Source organism: Pan paniscus, chromosome 8, assembly GCF_029289425.2.
Source record: "Pan paniscus chromosome 8, NHGRI_mPanPan1-v2.0_pri, whole genome shotgun sequence".
In the NCBI taxonomy this organism is placed as follows: Eukaryota; Metazoa; Chordata; class Mammalia; order Primates; family Hominidae; genus Pan; species Pan paniscus.
In genome coordinates this window covers 97,408,388-97,429,264 of record NC_073257.2, presented here as the reverse complement: position 1 = coordinate 97,429,264, position 20,877 = coordinate 97,408,388, and the positions used below count along the sequence as shown (strand labels likewise).

The following is a 20,877-nucleotide window of genomic DNA, read 5'->3' as shown; positions in this document are numbered from 1 at the left end:
GTGATCTTAAAGATCACTGTGATGCAATGGAGAAAGCATGGTTTGGAATCACACCACTCTGGGTTGTTCTATCTTCTACGTATGCATCCATCCTGGGCAACCTGCCCAACTACTTGGAGCTTTGGCCCTCTCATCTGTTAATTGGAGAAACTAAGGTAGCCTTACAGCTTGAGCATTAGATGGGGCAACTGCATTAGATGCTGGATGTGAAGCAGCTGACACAATGCTGGACCCAGGGCCAGTGTTCTTTCCCCTCTTCATGCCCCTTCAGTAAAAAGATTCCTCCCCTGAGACATGGTTCCTGGACTTGGGATGACATCTGGCACAGTAAAGTCATAAGAGCTCTGTCTCTGAAAGGTTTTTGGGGGCCATCAGTCCTTTTGAGAGCAAAATGAAATTTGTGAACATTTTCCTGAGAAGAGAATCACACTGAGCTATTAATGCTGACACTCACTTTTAAGAATCTCCTTCCAGAATCTCAGTCAGGCATTTCAGGGGTCTCCCTGCCTTTAGAGCTGCCTGTGATTCAGTTCACAGGAAACAGGCAAACCTTTCCCAGACCCTGGGAAGGCACCGAGAGAAGAGGCTGAAGGCCAGGTGGATCGCCTGCTGGCCTTTCCTAATTGCTTTTCTTGTGCTTGTGTGCGAATGTGCTCTTGTTAACCTGTGCTTCCTGTACCCCATGTCCCTGGCATCTCTTCTCTGATCTGTGACACCAGCAGGAGCACAATTAGGAAGAACAAAAGCTCTGAGGTGCATGGACTCAGCTCTGACTTCACCAGATGTTCTGGCCTGGTCGTTTTCATGTAGGTTTCTGGAGCACCCTGGAGGCTGCTGGCTACTCCTCTCTAGAGCACTCCCTGGTACACTGAGGTGGCCGCATTCCTCTATGTTCAGTTATCCTGTGCAGCTACAATCATCTGTCCTCAGGCACTTCACTTACAACAAAGCCAGAGATGCCCATTTTATGAGATCAAGGCTCCTTTATTTATGACATGACAGGAGAACAGAACAGACTACTAAGCTTTAACGTGAGAAGAAGGGCCTCTTGATTCCCGGCCAGCCCTGTGCATGTGAAACCTGGCAGCTCAGGCAGCAGCATCTCTGAATGTAGGGGACAGTCACTGGCAGCTTGCTCAAAAGGGCCATCTCCTGGGAAGGGGTGCCTCCAATTTGTCTAATTCTCTGGCTCTTTTTCCCCCCGAGTCCAGAGGATCTGTACCTGGGTCACCCTTGATGACACCCAGTAGATTCTAACATAACACCCATCATTTCTGGAGCTCCTTCTTGGTGCCAGCACATGTCACTTTGTCCTTTCTCCATACTACCCTGCTTGTGTGTCCTTGTTCCATGCACAACAGACCTGGATTACAAATGTTTACATTCTCCAGTGGCCACATGCAGCCCCTTCCATCTTCCCAGCAATCCTCCCTTTCTCTAACCTTCTCTAGCTCATTACCCTGTTATATTTTTATCTGTAGATCTTACCATCCTCTGAAGGTCTATTACTTATTTATGTCTTTACCTGTTTATTATCTCTCTTCCTAAAGGATAAGACCATGAGAGCATGCCCCTTTCTCTCTTGTTCATGTTCTATCCCCAGGGCAAGGACTAAGCGCACAAAATCAGTTCTGTTGAATCAAGAGTTTGTGACAAATGCAGTGATATATTATTATATGAATTCAAAACTTTCCCCTGGGTCTTGTTTTGCCAGGAAATTTATTCATCCTGGAAAGAAGGATTCAGGAAGCTTTGCGGATGAAGAGACTGAGATTAGTTGTATCTCTGAGATAAAATATAGTGCCACAAAAGTGGACTACACATTACAGACACTGTGGAGGTTTGTGGGTTCATGCAATTCTTTTGCCTGCCCTGTTTCTGAGCACCTAGATTTCATCATTGATACCTGCTTGCTCTTCCCACATCTCAAAATCACCTTCAATCATGGACATGGGGTTTCAGACTCCCTAGAGGTGGCTCTCTGTGCCATATTGTGCAATCCAATGGCCAATTGTTGTTATGCAACTATGATGGTGCCCACAATGATGGTCACAGTCTCACTGACATGCCAGTGTGGGTCTTGTGGGCAGGATCTTGGAGCAATAATATTTCCTTTTTCGAAGTGTGGTGCAAGAAGCCATGGTGGTTCATACTGTTCTCTGTCCAGTTGCCAGGAGAAGCTGGGCCAATTCTAAGCACATGGGGTCTGCAATGGTAATGATGTTGAAGATGATGATAATGATAGGTAAAATATATGGAGCACTTGCACTGTGGTAGCAACTTTGCTGAGTACCCTGCACATTGTTGCATTTAGCAATCACAACCATTGAACGAGGTAAATCTAATGATCATCCCTACTTTGCAGATAGGAAGGCTGAAAGAAGCGAAATAGCTAGAACTTGGGGTGATTCTGAAGGCTGCACCTTTAGCTGCTGTGTTCTGTGGCTTTGGTTGTAGCTGAGGTATAGAAAATAGATTAGAAAGTGCATGCCTAGGTGTGGAGGGGATGGTTGGGAGGTTCTTGCAGCGGTTCAGGTGGGAGTTGCTTAGAGCTGGGGCTGGCAGAAACAAGGCATGGTTTTCTTATGGTACTACTCTTGACCTGAGGAGCAGGGAAGATAAGTTCCAGTGAAAGGACAAAATGACTGCAAAGAAAAGAATAAAAATGCCCTCAAGTGTGAGGCTGAGAATACCAAGGTGCTGCAGGCCAGGAGAGAGCTTGCCTAGCCCAGTGTCTTGGTGGTGAGAGAATTCGAGTTTATGAGGGACCAGGCTGCTCTACAGAAACCAGGAAAAAAAAAAGTGGGTAATGGTGGTGCTGCAGAAGGGGTGGGAGAGGCAGAGTGGCTGGGCTGAGCAGACCCAGTCCCAGCTGGGAAGTGACTCAGAGGAGCTACTGCCTCATGATGCAGTGAAAGATGTCAGTTGGAGATGCCTATTGCAAGATTCAGAGAGGGTAGGATGATTTCCAGACAGTCAGTCAGAGGTGCTGTTTGGAAACCAGGTTTCCAAGCTGTTAGCAAGCTTGTCTTCAGAACAAGGGTTTTTCAGAACAAGATTATTCTCATCACTTGTCCTGCATGTCCTCTCCATGTGGCATTTCCTTGAAATATTTTCTTGATTTTGGAGGGTCTGTGAACATGAAAGAGAATATTTAGTTTTTGCTCATTTCTTTCTTTCTTTCTTTCTTTTTTTTGAGACAGAGTCTCACTCTGTCGCCCAGGCTGGAGTGCAATGGCATGATAGTTCACTGCAACCTCCGCCTCCCAGGTTCAAACGATTCTCCTGCCTCATCCTCCTGAGTAGCTGGGACTAAAGGCATGTGCCACCACACCCGGCTAATTTTTCTATTTTTAGTAGAGATAGGGTTTCACCATGTTGGCCAGGCTGGTCTCAAACTCCTGACCTCAGGTGATCCAACTGCCTCTGGCCTCCCAAAGTGTTGGGATTACAGGCGTGAGCCACCCACCACACTCGGCTGCTCATTTCTTATACAAACATATATGACCCTTCCCTAATTATCAGGGTAAATTGGTTTGCAGAGAGCATGGACAAAAAACGATTCTAAAACATGTATTAAGCACACACTGTCCTGGTATGCACACAACATATAACCATGATCCAACAAATCCCACTAGTCACGCTTTCCCAAAACTTCATAAGACACTGCCAGTGTTCACTGGGTTGTGGCTCTGCTCTCTAGGAAGAAAACATTTTCCAGTGCCCTTGCAGTTAGGTGGGGTTCAATGACTAGCTCTAGCCAATGAAGAAGAGTGAGAATAAAGTGTGTCACTTCTGGGCTGAGTTATTAACAGCTGTTTCTGTTTGTCCAGACTCTTCCTGGCCTGTGACCTTGGAGGTCATCCACTCAGCCTAGGTCCCTTAATCGTGGTGTGGAGCAGCATCCAGGCTGCCAACCCCATCCCAGACTCTCCTTGAAGATGTGGATCTACAACTGATGAAAATCTTTGTTGTGATAAGCCACTGACATTTTAGACATGTTGTTACTAATGCATAAGCTATTCATTTTCATGATCTTTCCTTTGCCTGGAATGTCTCTCCCTTTTTCTTTTCTAAGCACGGCAAACTGCTACATTTTTGAAAATACCCAGCTGTCATATTAACATCTTGTAGGGGATTTTTACCACTCTTTAGCACAATTACTTTCTCTCTTTACCCCCTGCAGCATCTTGCAGACACCTTCTTACTTTGCATTGCACTTATCTTCCTCTTGTGAGTCTGTGAGCCCTTTGGAGACCAGGACCATGTGTTATTTATCCTTCTATCCCTAGCACCAGCACAGGTCTGGCTCTGGGAGGGAAGTCGCACACCAATACTTGTCTGATTGAACTTGGACAGGCACTGTTGTGTCTGTGATGAGATTCATTGAGACTTTTCCCCAAGGTCACACTCAGTTTCATTCATTTAGATCCTTGCCTCTAGAGTCTTCGTGGTCAGTAAGGCCTCTTTTGTGTTGCCTTAACATTGGGTCCTCTGGATATGTCCCTAGATGTTTAGAAAACTGCTCCCGAGGGTGGGTGGCTCCTTTCTTCTCTTTGATTAGCTTCTTAATTTTATTAGATTGTTGAGTCCTAGAACATGCAGCAGTCTGGATTTGACTAAACCACACTGGAATATTAAAGCACGGGCTTTGGGCATGGATATGGTCCCTTCCACCTCTTGCTATTGATGTTACCTCAACCAAGTCATATCCTCTCCCAGATGCCTCCATCCCTAATCTGGAAGAATGATAACAAGCTCATTCAGGGCTGTTATGGGGGTTAAATAATATAGTCACTTAAATAAGATAGCCACTTTTCATTTTTCCTTACTAACTGACAAACTGCCAAGTAAGCATAAGAGAGAAAAAACATGTGAAACTCTCTGGGCACCCTCCCTTCACCCTCCACCCCTGTCCAGGCCTGGCTGATGGAGAATGGGCAGTCACCTCTGCCAAGCCCACCATGGGCATTACCACTCACGTTGTTGGGGGAAGCCCCACAATTCCACTGTAGGGTGCCAATGGGGAGGCTGCTGGCTGATGCACACATGGCTGCCTGCCGCAGACACGTACATTCTATGTCAGCTATGATCTCTGGAGGATGCAGGGGCTGGTTTTGTTTGAAGCCACCACTTTCCAGATCCAGGCCATTAACTGAGGTCTAAGGATGGATCCTCTATGGGGTGTCTGTGACACAGAAATTACATAGTAATGGAGGTGTTTATATTTATTTTTTTCCTGAGGAAAGGATCTAAAGCATTCGTCGATTTCTCAAGGAGTTCTATGACCCAGAAAACATGAAGGGATGGCAAATCCTATGTGGCAATCCATGACACAGAAGAAAGCAGCTTGGTCCCTGGCACGCTGTGGGCTCCAACACACATGAGGTGTGAGAGGAGAGGGGAAAAGGAGGTGAGATGTGCGAGAACATCCCCAGGGCCCGGTGTTTCCTCTTTTTCCCAATGTGTTAGAATGGGGCAGTCAAAGGAAATCTGGGGGCAGGACTAATTGAACAAAGTCAGCCTAGGGCCATCTGTACTGCACCTCCTGGGTCAGGGCCTTTGCCCTGTAATCCCAATGAAGTCCCATGACTGATCTGTAAGGGTGGTGCCAATTAGCCACATTTTACAGGTGGGTGGAACAAGCCCAGGGATGCCAGACTACTTTTCCAAGGAAAACCAGCTTGTAGGTGATTGATCAAGGATTTTAAACTCAAATATGTGTGACCCGCATGCCAGAACTTCCGAAGAGGGAAGTGAGAATATAGAAGAATAGTCACCATCAGTAGAGGCCACTCAGGAATACTTGTTGAAGAAAAGAAAGGAAAAAAATATAGAAGAAAGCAAGGAAAAAAGGAGAAAAGCTTAAATCTTAACAAATACAAGAGTTATGAAAGACCCAGGGACTAACATCACCATCTTGGGTAATATAGAAAAATGTTTTTTTCCTAAAAGATTATAAACATGTTTTCATCTTTTTTCCTTCTTTTCTAGGGAAACTTTCCTTCCTTCCTTCCTTCCTTCCTTCCTTCCTTTTTCCTTCATTCTTTTCTTCTTCCTTCTTTCCTTCCATTTTTTCCTTCCTTTTCTTCCTTTCTTCTTTCAATCTTTTCTCCTTTCTTTTCTTAAACAGATGTCTCCTGAGCCCTTCTTTTGTGAAACACTGAGTAGAGGGCATTGAGGATGATACAGATGTGTAAACATTCCTAATGCCTCCCTGCTATCAAGAAAATCTTAACCTTTTAGCGTGCTTATATCTAAAGCCAATGGAGGAAAAAAAACTTCCTGACAAATGAAAATCTAAATGAAAATTTAGGAGAATAATTGTAGAATTTTTGGATGAGGGCATACTTTAGAGAAGAAAACTTATAATAAAAATACTATGTACGGCAAAATATATGATGTATTAATCAAGCCTCTTGCAAGTGAAAGAACAGAAGTGAAATTAACTTAAGTGAAAAGAAAATTTCGAGGCATTCATAGGTAGCTGAAAATCCAAATTGCATGTAGCACGAAAGGTCACTTTCCTGAATATGTCAAGGACTCCCACTCTTGATATGTTGTTTAGATAGATAATAGCTAAGTGAAATAAGATAGAAGAACACATTGCTGATTAACTGTAAATTGCTGTAACTTTTAAGGAAAATAATATCAGTGTACAGAGTGCAGCTGAAAGTATCTATATATGTTGACCTTTTGGAAGGTGATATTACAAACATGAGTACAACATTTATCACAGTAATGTTTGCAGTATTCAAAAGAGAAAGCACAGAGATAAAAAACAACCTAAATATCTACCAGAGGGGAATGATTGATTAAGCCACAGAACATTCTTACTATCAAATTTTATGCTACAGTTAAAAGGGAAAAATGAGGTGCATGTTTGTGGGTCAGAGGGATTTAGCGGTCATTGAGTACAAAAATCAAAGGGTTCAGTCATGTGAATAGCATCATCACACTTCTGTAAAACAATTAAAAATGAAAAAGGCTTTTATGTGCATATCTATCTATTATTTATCTATTTATCTATCTATCATCTATCTTCATATGATTAGAGAGAAAGGCAAGGATAGACACTGCAAATGCTGTTTAACTCAGGTGGGATTAGGAGATGGGGAGAAGATTCAATAATATTTTTATAACTCTGAATTTTAGAATATGGTAGAACTACTATGCATTATTATTATTTTTAAATAATAAAACAATTTTTAAAAGGAAAAAAATAGACCATCAAATAGGGAGGTAAAATTCAGCATGCTCCTCTTCATTAGGAAACAGCAGGTAGCTGGCGAGGCCCAATCCTGTACAGATTTGGTATTTGACAGAACTCAGTTTGGATTTTTAATTTTCACTTTTTGGGGTGGCTGCATTAGCTCAGGACCCATCTTACAGACAGGAAAGTGGACTGACAAGAGTGAGGAGATGTGCAAAAAGATGGAAAAATCACAGCCTCTTAAAATTGAGAAGAAATGAGAAAATAGACGATATGCTACTTGTAGTATAATTGAAAACCTGCCAATTTTAATTATGACTGGTGAAAAAAGGACAATTTTTATCTGTGTTGTAAATCAGCATAATTGCTCAATATTGTTCACTGCAGCCCATTCTGTTTAGGGCAATTTATTTCTATTGCCCTATAGGTAAGCAAGCTAAGCTTACTTTCAGCAACTGCAACCAGTTGAGTCCTGATGTACATAATTAAATTAAAAAAAAACGTGAGACACTTGCTGAAGTGAGAAGACTTGGGGAATTTTTTTCCAAAGTGTAAATTAGCTGGAGAACACGAGTCTTGGATGGTTGTATCGGTGCCAAAGGATGAATTAGTTTTCTCAGATACTGCCGAGCCGCATAATAAAGGTTGTTTCACAGGCTTCCGGTTCATATGAGCTGTTTAATTTCAAACCCTGCCTGTCTCATAAGCAACTGGGTCATTAACCTTAAAAATATCAACTTGTTCATATTCATGTGAAGTGAGTTACAAGCCAAGGGACCCTGAAGACTCGGTAGGCATTATGGGTGTGCACATAATACTCTGTCCTCACACTTCTTCAGACCCAAAAGTAGGGAGATGCAGAGACAGCAGGGGGTGGCACACAGTAGTCTCTCAGTCAGATTTGAGTGAGTCCCGCGGGAGGAGAGAGGGAAGGCAGCTGTGGGAGGAGCAGGATGCCACAGTGGAAAATCCAGGGCATGGGCTGAGGCCAAAGCTGACCATGAACACAGACTGGGGAGGGTCCTAGAAATAAGGGTTCAACCAGAGCGGCATGGTTGTGTCCAAAGGACTTTGTGTGGGGAGAAGGATGGGAGTGTGTCTCCAGCTCTCCCCCTACCCTGGCCCCTGGTTCTGCAGGCCAGCCCCTCCATACTTTTCATGAAGAGTCCACAGCTCAACAGAAATGATAAATGCTTGAGGAGATGGATATTCTAAATACCCTGACTTGATCATGACATGTTCTATGCATGTAACAAAATATCACACATGCCCATACATATGGGCAATTATTATGCAACAATTAAAAATAATAATTCACAGCTCTCCTGGCCTGGGGAAAACAAACTAGGTCTAGGAGTCCCACATTCTTTTATTGACATTTTATATAAAGTCAATGGCCAATTATTGACTGTATTAGTCACCCATAACCAAGTTCCACAGACAGTGGCTGAAGCAGCAGAAATTCATTCTCTTGTACCCCTGGAGGCTGAAGGGCTGAGATCAGGGTGTCAGCAGGGTTGGCTCCTCCTGAGGCATCTCTCGTTGGCTTGCAGATGGCCACCTTCTCCCTGTGTCTTCACATGGTCTTCCTTCTGTGTATGTCTGTGTCCTCATCTCCTCTTCCTCTAAGGACACCAGTCGTATTAGATTAGGGCCCATCTATATGACCTGGTTTTACTTTCCCATTAATTACCTCTTTAAAAGCCTTCTTTCCAAATATGGTCACATTCTGAGACATTGGGGATGAGTATTTTGGCACATGAATTTTGAGGGTTGGATACACTTCAGCCTATTTATTTCTTTTGGTATATTTTCCACTCAAATACCATCAACTATCCAGATAGAAATGTGAGTGTGCGTATGTATATGTGTATATGTGTGTATGTATGTGTGCATATTTGTGTATGTATGTGTGACTGTAAAATGACTAGTTTTCTCCCTGATAATGCTTTTATCTCCCTACTTTTCAACTACACATGACAGCCCTCTGGGCTGTGTGCCTTCCAAAAGCATGACAATTCTATCTCTGGAAGAGCAAGTTCTCTCTGAGTACCTGCACATAAAATGGCTTTGAAACCCATTTCCATTGCTTCCCTCTGAGTTGGACAGAAGCACTGACTCCTCAAACAGGACCTGAAGTCAGAGTTTGTCTCTAGATCTGATTCTGTCAGGCCCCTCAGCCCCTACATGCGGAGGTGCAATTTATGAAGTGCTCACTCCATAGCAAATCCTTTGCCGGATCGTCGATGGAGTTCAGCACACTGGCCTTGTATGACTGCCTTTGTCTCTAAGGCACTGTAAGTGCACAGGCATATTTGCATGTTGATTATTATATATCACTACATGTCAGGCATTCTAAATGTTCTGCAGAAGTGAATTCATTTAATCCTCACAATAACTCTATAAGACAAGGACCCTTGATAGGCCCATTCTACAGATAAGTAAACCAAGGCTCAAGGAAGCAGAATGACCTATCTGAGGTCAAACACCCAGCCAGTGATAGGTCCTGCATCTGAAACCAGGTAGCTCAGAGCATATTTATTCTTCACACAGTCTTGTGAGAAGGGGGCTGCTATCACCATCTTGCAAATGAGGAAAGAGATTTATAGCTGTTTGGACCCAGGAGTGTCTAACTCCAAAGCCGTTTTTCTTTCTATTGTGCCAGCCTGTTTGCCTGGACACTGCCTATTCCCCAGCGTCTCGGCTAATCCTCCCTCCTGTCACACATCCCTTGTGAAGCATGCCTGCTTCTTTACATCAATATTAAAGAGCACAGAGAGCTGTCAGGCCTATTTGGTGAAACAGAAAAGGCACAGGCTTGTTTCAAACCTCAGCTCTTTTACTTTCCAGCTTTCCGGTCCTGGCCAATTTGCTTTCCTAAATTTTAGTTCCCTCATCATAAAAATGGAGATAAAAATAACTAGGTAATAGTGAGTCTTCAACGTTCAACAAATGTTAGTTAATTTCTCACCATGTTACTGTTGAGCAGGGTAGAAAATTTTTTGCCAAGTGACCTCTGCTTCTCCCATCAGGAGATGACATTTACTTCCCTGCCCCAGAAATCTGGACTGGCCTGGTGGCTTGTTTTAGGAAAAAGAAAGTGATAGAGCTGACAGTGTGTTAGTTCCAAACCTCAAAAGACCTTGCATGTTTCCACCTTTTCTCTTGAACTCTTACCATGACCATGAGAACAAGCCTGGATTAACCTGCTGGAAAATGAAAAACCACCCAGAGCAGAACAGTCATTCCAGCTGAGGTCACTGTAGATGAGCAAACCCCAGACAACTGGCCAGCTGACCACAGATGCATGAGCTGGGTTCAAGCTGACCACCCAGCCATCTTCTTGTTGCCTGAGAAATTCTATATGAGTGCTATTTAGGTCATTAATTTTGCTGTGCTTTGTTATGCAGCAATAGCTAACTAATACAATCATATATTATCAGTACTATTTAGAAAAAGCTCAAAAACATGATCAGCTTTATCCAGAGTAGTGTCCTTTCCCTTGTCTTCATGTGTGCTCTCATCTGCATGCTCCTGTTCTCCTTGTACATACATGAAAGGAACTCCACATTGGCTACTGCTGATGTTTCTAATGAGTGAGAGCAGGAAACATTTGTTCCCACGGGTTCAAATAAACTCTCTTTGCATACGCTTCTCGTTGTCCTTATGTCAATATTAGCTTATGGAACTAGAATCTTTTTTATGAGAGCTTTAGAGTGTGATTTTAGCAAAGAGACTAACACTTCTTTTGGCAAAGAGAACATAATTCACATGCCATTAAAGTGTTAGAGAAAGGGTCAGCTTCCTCCCAACCTGGCCAGTTCAGCAGGGCCAGGGGCCCACAATCATGATTCTGAGCTTATCCTTCTGTTTTGTGGCTACGGCCAAAGCACTCTGGTTACTGACCTGTCTGGATGGCCAAGGCATACCCCAAGTTCCCAAGTTCCTGTAACAACCTTTGGCCTCAGATTAGTCTACAGAGCTGTGGCATTTACCAGGCCTGACTGTAATTATTGTGTGTGTGTGTGTGTGTGTGTGTGTTCCTGACATTATGTTACACAGCAGTGAGATTAAAAATGGTTGTACTTTATGGAGTCCTGAGTATTTATGACAGGTGCTTCTTACCTCAGTTGAAAGACAGGTCAGGAATTCCCACTAAAGTTATTTGGCTCCGGAGCACCTAACAGTCACAGCTATAGTAAGTCACAGCTACAACAGTCACAGCTATAGTAAGTCACAGCTATAGTAGTCACAGCTATAGTCACAGATATAGTAAGGTACAGGTGTCTTTGTGGCTTTTGATTCTAGCACAGTATCAATATGGTTCCCTAGTAAATGTCTTTTGTATGAACCTAAAACCACTGTTCATGAAGAAACCCTTCATTTTCTTCCCCTTGACCTTAAAAAATTTCATTTCTTTCAGAGTCCACTATAATTGTTAGGATTCTAGGTGGGGTTCAGGTTTCAGCTCCAGCCCTTTCTACCTGGATGATTCTATATAAACTCAACATTGATGAGTCCCATGATACAGGTATAAAAAACACCTAATGCTCTCTCCTGCCTTGTAGTGTTGTGGTAAGGAAGTACACATAGGTACTCAAACAACTGAATGCATTATCAGGTGCCTAGAATACTGCTTGACATATGGTGGTGGGAGTGATTAAATAAATGTCACCTGTTCTTCATTTATACATCTGTTTATGTGACACTATCAGAGAAGTAATTACTTGTCATCTCTCATGACAAAGATAGAGGGATGGAAAAGACCTGGCCTCTACTGAAAAGTTTCCTCGTTGGGAAGGGGAAGGTGCTGGTATGAGCATGTTGTTGTCCACAGGGGCAATTGCTCCTGTCATGAAAACAGAAGTTGAGAAAGCCCAGGGACAGCAGTGTCTAATTCCTCTTGGGTTCAGGGAATTGGGAGAGGAGTCTCAAGATAAGGCAGTTTTTGAGTTGAGTTTAGAAGGATGAAGGGGAATTTCACAGCTGAAAAGGGCAGGTCTTCCAGGAAGAAGGAAGGGCCTGCAGGAAGGAGCCAGGCTGTTGTAGGCCGACATGGAGAGAAGCTGGGCAGGAGGGCAGGCAGGCTGTCAGGAGAGAGGTGTTGGGACAGAGCTGAAAAAGAGACTGGGGACAGAAGGAGGTCCCCCAGCTCTTCAAGAGGGTCTTGTTTCCTTCAGCTGCCTGTGTAAGGGGGAGGGAAATAATGTTATTTTGGATGTTGGGAGCAGAATTCCACTCAGGGAGAGAATTGTGCTTGTTTAAAAACAAGCCTTAATGGGCCTTTATGGATATGATTGGAGGCCCCGTGGGGATTGTCTGAGTGGGTTGGGGGTTTATCAAAGAAAGCTAAATGTTCATGCTTAGAGGAATTAAGGGGGAAGCGTGGGTGGGAGAGAAGAAGATTGATGCAGGGCAGAGGAGAAGCAGGTGAGAGAGTGGGGGAAGGGAGCAGCAGGAGGTATTGTCCTGCTCAGAGGGATTGGCACAGTTGTGGGTGCAGGGGAAAGGGCGTTCCAAGGCTGCTGAGAAAAGGACGAGGTATGTGTGGTTCAGTTTTAGGTTGTTTGCTAAGCAACACTGTTGAGCCTCTTCAGGAAAAGCAGCTGCAAATCCAAAATGCCTGCAGGAATGGTGTTTTCCAGAAATCAAGGGACAGGGCCTGGGTTCCAGGTGAGAGATTAAGACAATCACCAAAGGAGGGGAGCATCAATATAAGCAGAGAGCAGAAACTGGGTGACATAATAAAGGAAGTCCCTGGGAAATCACAAAGAATGGGCAAATATGAAACTTCAGAACAGAAAAGCATATACTTTTGAACCAATTTTATTTAAATATTAAGGAACAGAGAGATGCCAGCTGTCACCCTTGGCTACATGTGTATGTCATATGTCACCCATGATATTTGCATGTATAATGTCTTTTTAGAATCCTATGTGCAGATACTACATCTTCAGGAGAAACAAGGATGGCTGATTAGGAGGATATTTTGAATTGGGGGCTTTCAATGTATCATAAATGTTCAGGGCCACCTTTCTTACTTGGTGATATTAGGATATCCCAACCTGTTGAGTTTTTTTCCAGTCTTTTTCACTAAGACTATAAAGACTATAAACTAGTCTTAGTGAAAAAGACTAAGATCATAGGAATGTCAAAACAGTGAAAGGGGTGGCAGGAATGTTCTAGAACACTCAGTGCCTCAGACACAGCTGAGCATTTAAAATTCAGGCATCACTGAACAGAAAAGCACCCAGAATATTATAAGCAAAATACAGGAATAGAAATGCATCCAGAATATTATAAGCAAAAGGGAGGTGCTTTTGGAAGGACATAGCAATTACCTGAAGGAACCTGAGGAGTAATAGCCAGGTCTGGGAGGGAATGAACATGGAAATGAAAATTTAAGAAGCAAGGTCATTGCTTGTCTTCTACGGGCCACATGGTATCTTGATTCTGTTTCTTCCAGCTAAATTTTTTGTTTTCCTTTATAAACAACTTCCTTCATCCCAGCGTGCCAGGGGTGCCTCAGTCCTGCTCTAGTGAGGCTCTCAGTTCCAATGGGCTCCAGAAGCCTGCAAGAGCCCCTCCACCTCAGTCCAGGTTCCTGGAGCCTGAATCTCACTGGTGTTACTGTGGGAGGCTCCCCTTCCTCCAATCATTTGTCTCTGAGTGGAGGCAGATCACATGGTGTCCACATGGCTGCAGGGCCTCTGCTGCTGCACTATGGGCAGTTCCCAAAGAGGGAGATGCAGGCTGGAAGCGAACTCACGTGCGCAAAATGTAATGGTTTCAAAGAAAGAAGATGAATAGTAAAACACCCACCTGCCTGTTGGCCAGCACTACTGCAGTGTACTGTGTCTCCACAGCAAGGAGAGGACACTTTTAGAGCGCTGCATCTGTATAGCTGTATGCCAGACACTTTTATCTTCTCTGGCTTTCTTCCATCAGCTACTTTGAGTGGAAGACACAGCAGTCCCCATTTTATGATTAGCAACTCGTTTGGGACCTTATGAAGACATTCCACTTGAAGGTGCCCACTTTCTTCATGAACTGGAGAAATCTGATGGGCCTACTTTGGAGCCACTCAGCACCACAGGTCCTCCTAACCCCTGGCTCTGCAGGTCTCTTGAACATACTAGATGAATTAGGTGGCCTTGCCAAAGTGGCTGGTCCCATATCTGGTTATCTGCTGTTGCAGCAGCACTTAAAAGGGCCAAAGGGTCACAGATAGACAATCATCCTGTGAAGAGACTGATGGTGAAGAAAGGGCTTTCGGGAAAATAAATGGATCAATGAGAGGAGGTGGCTTAGACTACATATGCATGCAGGTGAATCCTGTGCACATAGACCCTGCACAGGAGACCCCTTTCATACATATGTGCACATGCACACCCCTACCCCACATACCTACACAACATACGTGAATATTTGTGTATATACATATATATTAGGAGCCCTGTCTATCTACAGTGTGTCAGACCAAGGATTTAATCTCCACTTTGCCTTTTGCCACCTGTGGGATCCTGAACAAACCATTCTCTCTCTGACAGTAACTTTCTGCATCAGTTAAAATGAAAGTAATTATAGATTTTTAAAGATGTGAAAATAAACTAATATATGTAAAATACGGTGCCCGACACATATTTTGCTATAGAGAAATTCAAACTAAATATAAACTACATTGAAACTACGCTTACATAGACTCACATACACATATTCATTCATATGAATGCGTGTGTGCATATATGCATTCCTATACACATTACATTATTGCATATATACAAGCACATACCAATACCAGTCGTGTTTACCAATACCAATACCAGTCTTAAATACCAATACACACAATAATTTTATACACATCTGTGGATAGCATTAACATTTATGCTCATTCATATATTATACATATAATCTTTAATATACACATTCATGAACATATATCAACTTGATCTCAGATACACCACACTATTAGACACACACATATATCCACAGATGCATACATACACATATTGTATGTACATGTATGTATGCATACATACACATATTATATATGTATGGATGCATGCATGTATATAAACACACATTTTACACAGTAAGAATTCATCTCTAATATTGAAAAAAGTCAAAATAATTCGCTACATAGCTCTGAAAATAACTCTCAGGTAGGTCAACCTTATTGCCTCATGTATGGAAAATGGCTCCTGTTACTTCTTTTAGAGAAAAATATGCATTATTTATTTATCTTCATAAGCCTATTGGTGGCAGAGGAGGACCTTGTTTCATGTCAGGCACACAGGAGAGATACTACTTTCCTGCCTGGGGAGAGGAACCAGGTCCATGAAGATCTAGCCTGTGTTTGGGATGCCACAGGGCAACTGTGAGATGGGCTGTTCTGATACAGAAGCTCTATCTTCAGCGCTGGCTCACAAAGGCCAGGCTTGGGTCAAGCAAGGTGGTTTGCTTCTCTCATTGATACACCCTCAGGTGAGCTGCTGAAGAGCTGCAGTTTTTATTCCTGAGCCTGTGTGGGTTGTGGGAGGATGGGGAGGGCTGTGTGCAAGGCCCCAGAGTTCTCTCAATCCATCTGCAGAGCCCCCAGAGTCCTTGGGAAACTGAAATCGTGTTCGGTGGCTCTGAGGCAGGAACACAAGCCTGTCGTTGGCACTGTCTACTGCTGCCTGGGTGTCTGGGGCCTCCACACTCAGGCCCCCATGCCATGGCACAGGTCTGTGTGGGGTCTATTGGTTTGTGAGCTCACTTTGGAGACTCAAACATAAAGGATTAAAGCTGCAGGCAGAGCTGGTGGGAGGCTGGCCTGTTGCAAGAAATGGCTGGTTGTGCTCCATGAGGAAGGACACCCTGCCACCTTATTTATATGGTCACACTTCCATTTATAAATTACAAAAGGGATGAAGAAGGAAGACTTTGATCCATCAAATTTATGGATTCAATAACTGTTGCCATTTCAGACAGCAGGGTCTCTGGGGAATATTTTCCCATGTATGCTTAGGTAGCAGAGAGGGAGAGACAAATGCTAAATATTCTGCTGTATTTATGAAATGTCAAATGTGCTTTCCGGGGTAATTGCATGAATATTGAAAAGGCTCACTGAAATTCATATCCTTGCAACTGAGTGTTTGGGGATGCTTCTTGCCAGCAGCCCCTTTGCAGACGGGACAACAGCCTGGCGCGAAATGCCCAAATGAAATGGGATCCAGCCTGGCCTTTCCTGGCCAGCCATTGCCAATGCAGCTGGACAACTTGGCCTGACTTCATGTACGCTTCCCATGCAAGAAGTCCATGTCAGGCCCAGTGGACACATTCAGCGTAACTAGGGGACTTGGTTAATGTTAAATATCCCATGATAATTCTAAAAAAAAAAAAAGGTTTTACTGTAATTTTCCCCAGATCTGGTGGAATAGCATATAGCGTATCAGAATCTAGGTCTATTCTCTTGGAAGATAAACCATTCCTCTGTTTTTCCAAAATCCTAGCATGTTCTTTGACCAAGCAGGACATTCTTACCTCTGGCAGACAAACAGTCTCAGCATTAACTGAAGAAAAACAAGTGGCCTTTCGCAGCCATAGACCTTGAGTAGCATTAAAACATGGTGTGGTGGGGGGGGTGCATCGTAGTTGGTATTTCCCCCTTTTTTAAAATTTCAGTTAAGTCAGTTTAATAGTCTCATGAGTCATTCTCACATTCTCTTTCTCTTTAACCACCCGTACCCACCCCATCATAGATCTGGCTGCTTTAATCTCAGAAATGTCTCTTACAACCCTAACTTGCTTTGCTCCCAGGGTGGCTTTTCTTCATGATGTCATAACTTTTCTTTATGATGCCATAACTTTACAGACACATCACCCACTGTCTCCCCATGCATACTGTGCTCTGTCTCCTCAGTGTTACTCATGCTGCCTCCATCCCTGGTGCCCTCTGTGTATCTCTGTGCCTTTGTGCACACTGCTTCCTCTGCCTGGAAGCCCTTCTTCCTTTCTCCACACAACACATCCCTCCTTACTCATTAAAGTCCCGTACAAATGCTAAAGGCAGCTGATCTTGTCAGCAAACTTGGCCACCAAATAGAAAATCTCCTTCTATGCCCACCAGTCATGGACAAAACTCAAAAGTTGCATGAGAACTTCAGTTATCAGGCAATGTTACCAGGGTTTGGGGCAGAAGGAACAGATAAAACGGACAATTATAAGGAAGATGATTGAAAGACTGACCCCAATGTGGAGAGGATGATTCCAGCACTACTCGTACTGCACTAGGTGAGCCAGGAGCTAGTAGGAAGGGTGGTGTGGAAGAAGGTCGGGGTGAAACTGGAGAAATTTTGGAAAAGAAAACTACATTAGAGGTTATGGGCTTTCTGAGGCCACCAGAGGTGAATGGGAGAAAAAAGAGTGATATCAGCTAAGTCATGTACTTTTCTAATTTTCAGGATCAGACAACTTGAAATCTGCCTTTGCTTTTATTGGGCAATCTGTTCCAGGGATCACAGCCCCTACCTGTAACTGTCACCTCTTTTGAGGTACAATTACATTCTTTCCTCTCATCCCATTGCAATGTTTCCATGCTGAGAGGGCTCCAGAGAGATGTAGGGAAGCTCTGCTAGTCTCTGTGCTGAAGCTCAGTGCCTGGCATACCTCTGCCTTTGATGAGGCTCTGGCATAGCCCTGCATCATTCTTCATTTGCCTGCGCATTAAAGAATGCCCCTGGTGGTCATCAGAGCGGCTTGTGTCAGAGGCTTTGTCTACACCTCTCTGTGCCTAGGTTGCAAGCACAGCTTTGGATTTTTTTTATCCTCCTCTCATGTACTGATGTTCAATTTGGGTGAGTTCCTCTTCTTAGCCTTATTCAACTGAAAAAAAAAAAAAAGAACCTGATTTCTTTTGGCCATATGCTGCATTACAAAAATGCCTAAGGCCTTCAGTTTAGCAAATTAGATCCCAGATGAGGTTCTGAGCACAGACAACTTGTCAAATGGTGGGGTAAAGTTTACGTTTCAGGCTCACCTCTACCGCCCATCTGGATGATGCCCCAGTGACCCACCATGGCGTGTGGGTATTAAAATAATAGTAGAAATCTCAATCAGGAGGGAATTGTACAACTGGAAGGGGAAGGGGATGTACATATGTGTGAGAGTGTGTGTGTGTGTATTTACTCATACATTTATACATATATATATTCTTGCATTATTTTAATATCTACATCCCATGATGGGTGTGTGATTTTATACATATATATACACATATATCATGGGATGAATATATAGATGAATATATGTGTATTATATATGTACATATATGTAAATATACATATATACACAAAGTATATATACACCCATATATAAACTATATATTAGTAAATATGTATATACACACATATATAAATAGATACACACACACACACACACAAGCTTGGCTAAAATGTACCACTCTGAGCTAAACTTGAGCCATGACTCACTCTGCTCCCATGATAACAGTGAGTACTGTGAAGTTCAAACAAACAGAGAGAACCAAAACAAATAAAACTGGTCTGTATCATCTCTGCATGACCAAAGACTCTCCAGGGCCCTTACCACCAACATGTGGGGTTGAGGATGGAGGGCTCCTGGTGCCAGTGACACCTCTTGAACCTCTGTGAGAGTACAGAACACGTGTCAGAATGGACACGTCCCATTGTAATCTTTCCCATAACATCATGCCCCCTCCAGATGGGGCTGTAACTTTTCTCACATTTGCATTCTTAATGCTAACTATAGAACCTGGCATGCAGGCAGTCAATCTTTTTGTTGTTGTTGTTGTTTTTCACTGATAGAATGTCCTTGGCTAATCGTCATCAATTTTCATAAAATTTGGTCTGCTAAATTGCATGTGCACAGATTATATTGTGTTTTATGAAGAAAATTACAACATCATTTCTTCTTCCTGAATTTTGAGGAAAGACAATGAAATGTTTACCAGTCTAAATCAGCAATTGAAAAATTGATACATTATTGATACTTTCAATGGAATTTTAACTTGGGAGTCCAGCAATTAATTTTAAATGTCTTCTCTATTTATTAGATTTTGTTACACAATACAGATTCATTTTGAGTATATACATATTTATATGTATACCCATATATAAATATATAAAATTAGATTTATATATAAAATCAAAGCTCACCATGCATATTGGTTCCTGAGTATGATATCATCCAATATATTGGATGATCGTGGGATGGACTTGTTCTTCTGCCATTCTAAGAAATACCTTTCCCAGCCGGGCGCAGGGGCTCACGCCTGTAATCCTAACACTTTGGGAGGCTGAGGTGGGCAGATGACTTGAAGTCAGGAGTTCAAGACCAGCCTGGCCAATATGGTGAAACCCTGTCCCTACCAAAAATACAAAAATTAGCTGAGCATGGTGGTGCGTGCTTGTAGTCCCAGCTACTCTAGAGGCTAGGGCAGGAGAATCACTTGAATCCGGGAGGTGGAGGTTGCAGTGAGCTGAGATTGTACCACTGCACTCCAGCTGGGGCATCACAGTGAGACTCCATCTCAAAAAAAAAAAGAAAAAGAAAAAGAAAAAGAAATACCTCTCCCACCCTCCCACCTATCTTGAAGTGAAAACATACTTAATCCACAAGGGAAGTCAGACCAGTCTTGACTGAAAATATGGGAAGAGAACTGTGTTCAAAGCCATACAGGGTGAGTATTCTGTCTGTGCGTGTGAGTAGAAGGCTCACGGCTCCCTGGTCTCTCTTTCTCTTGAACTTCCTAAGGTGCAAAACACTTCACCACCATCCTCCTGGGACTCTGCCCCCTACTTCTATGAATCTTTTCATTTTCTTCTCTCTTTCTGTGTTCCTCTTCCTTTAAGCCCTCCCTGTGTGGTGATCCTGCCTCCTAGTGCCCTGGGAAGCCATATACCTCCCACTTCATGAGAAGAGTTCAGTCCAGTTCTCAGGTCCTCTTATAAGGTTCATAGCCTCAGAGTTTATTCTCTACTCGGTTTCTGCTGGTGGCCAGGAGAGAATGGGCTCTGGTCTCAGTTCTGTTGGCTTTGAATGATCTCCAGACAGGTAAATTGGTGGTGGTGATAGGGAGTGGGAGAACTTCCAAAGTGGGCTGTGCATGAAAGTATTCATTTTTATGAGAATTAATTGAATTTTAAATACCATCTACTCTAGTCTTTGTTCATAATTCTTTTCAACCCTGGCCTTATGATGCTAAGGGCACAGTTCTCCCCTCCTTATTGTAGGTTTCATTTGAAAAACATTCCCACGTTTAACTGACATGCTTAAACAACTTCTGTGAAATTGCTGATAGGGAAAAGGGAATAACCCTGATTTCCAAACTCAAACCCTCCCCACTACTCTTTTTCTAGAGCACTGTATGATTAACTCAGCATTCCTCATTGTGAATCAGACAGTCATTCACCTTAAGGCTATTGGCTGGCCCTCATCAAACATTTCAAATAAATCAACAGAAAGCTTGAAAGTCAAGATCCCCTTCCCATGCAGTGGCGGGGTCCTACACTGCTGATTCTATGCGGGTACAGTGAGTTCAGTTTGTGTTCTCAGAAGTGCATGGACTGTGAACATTAGCTGAGCTCAGAGAACAGCAGATGCATCTGTGTCCAGAAGCTGAGATCCATGCGGGCTCTCATAGA

The 20,877-nt window shown here is 43.1% G+C and overlaps 1 long non-coding RNA gene across 1 annotated transcript; it reads right to left on the bottom strand.

Annotated features, from left to right (window-relative positions):
- Window positions 1-968: 968 nt before the first annotated feature.
- Window positions 969-17,028, bottom strand: LOC130540549 (uncharacterized). The gene is made up of 3 exons (XR_008954540.1): window positions 16,739-17,028; window positions 4,983-5,188; window positions 969-3,132 (listed from the first exon to the last, which is right to left on the bottom strand). It is a non-coding gene; the product is annotated as an uncharacterized LOC130540549 (long non-coding RNA).
- Between the last annotated feature and the right edge of the window lie 3,849 nt (window positions 17,029-20,877).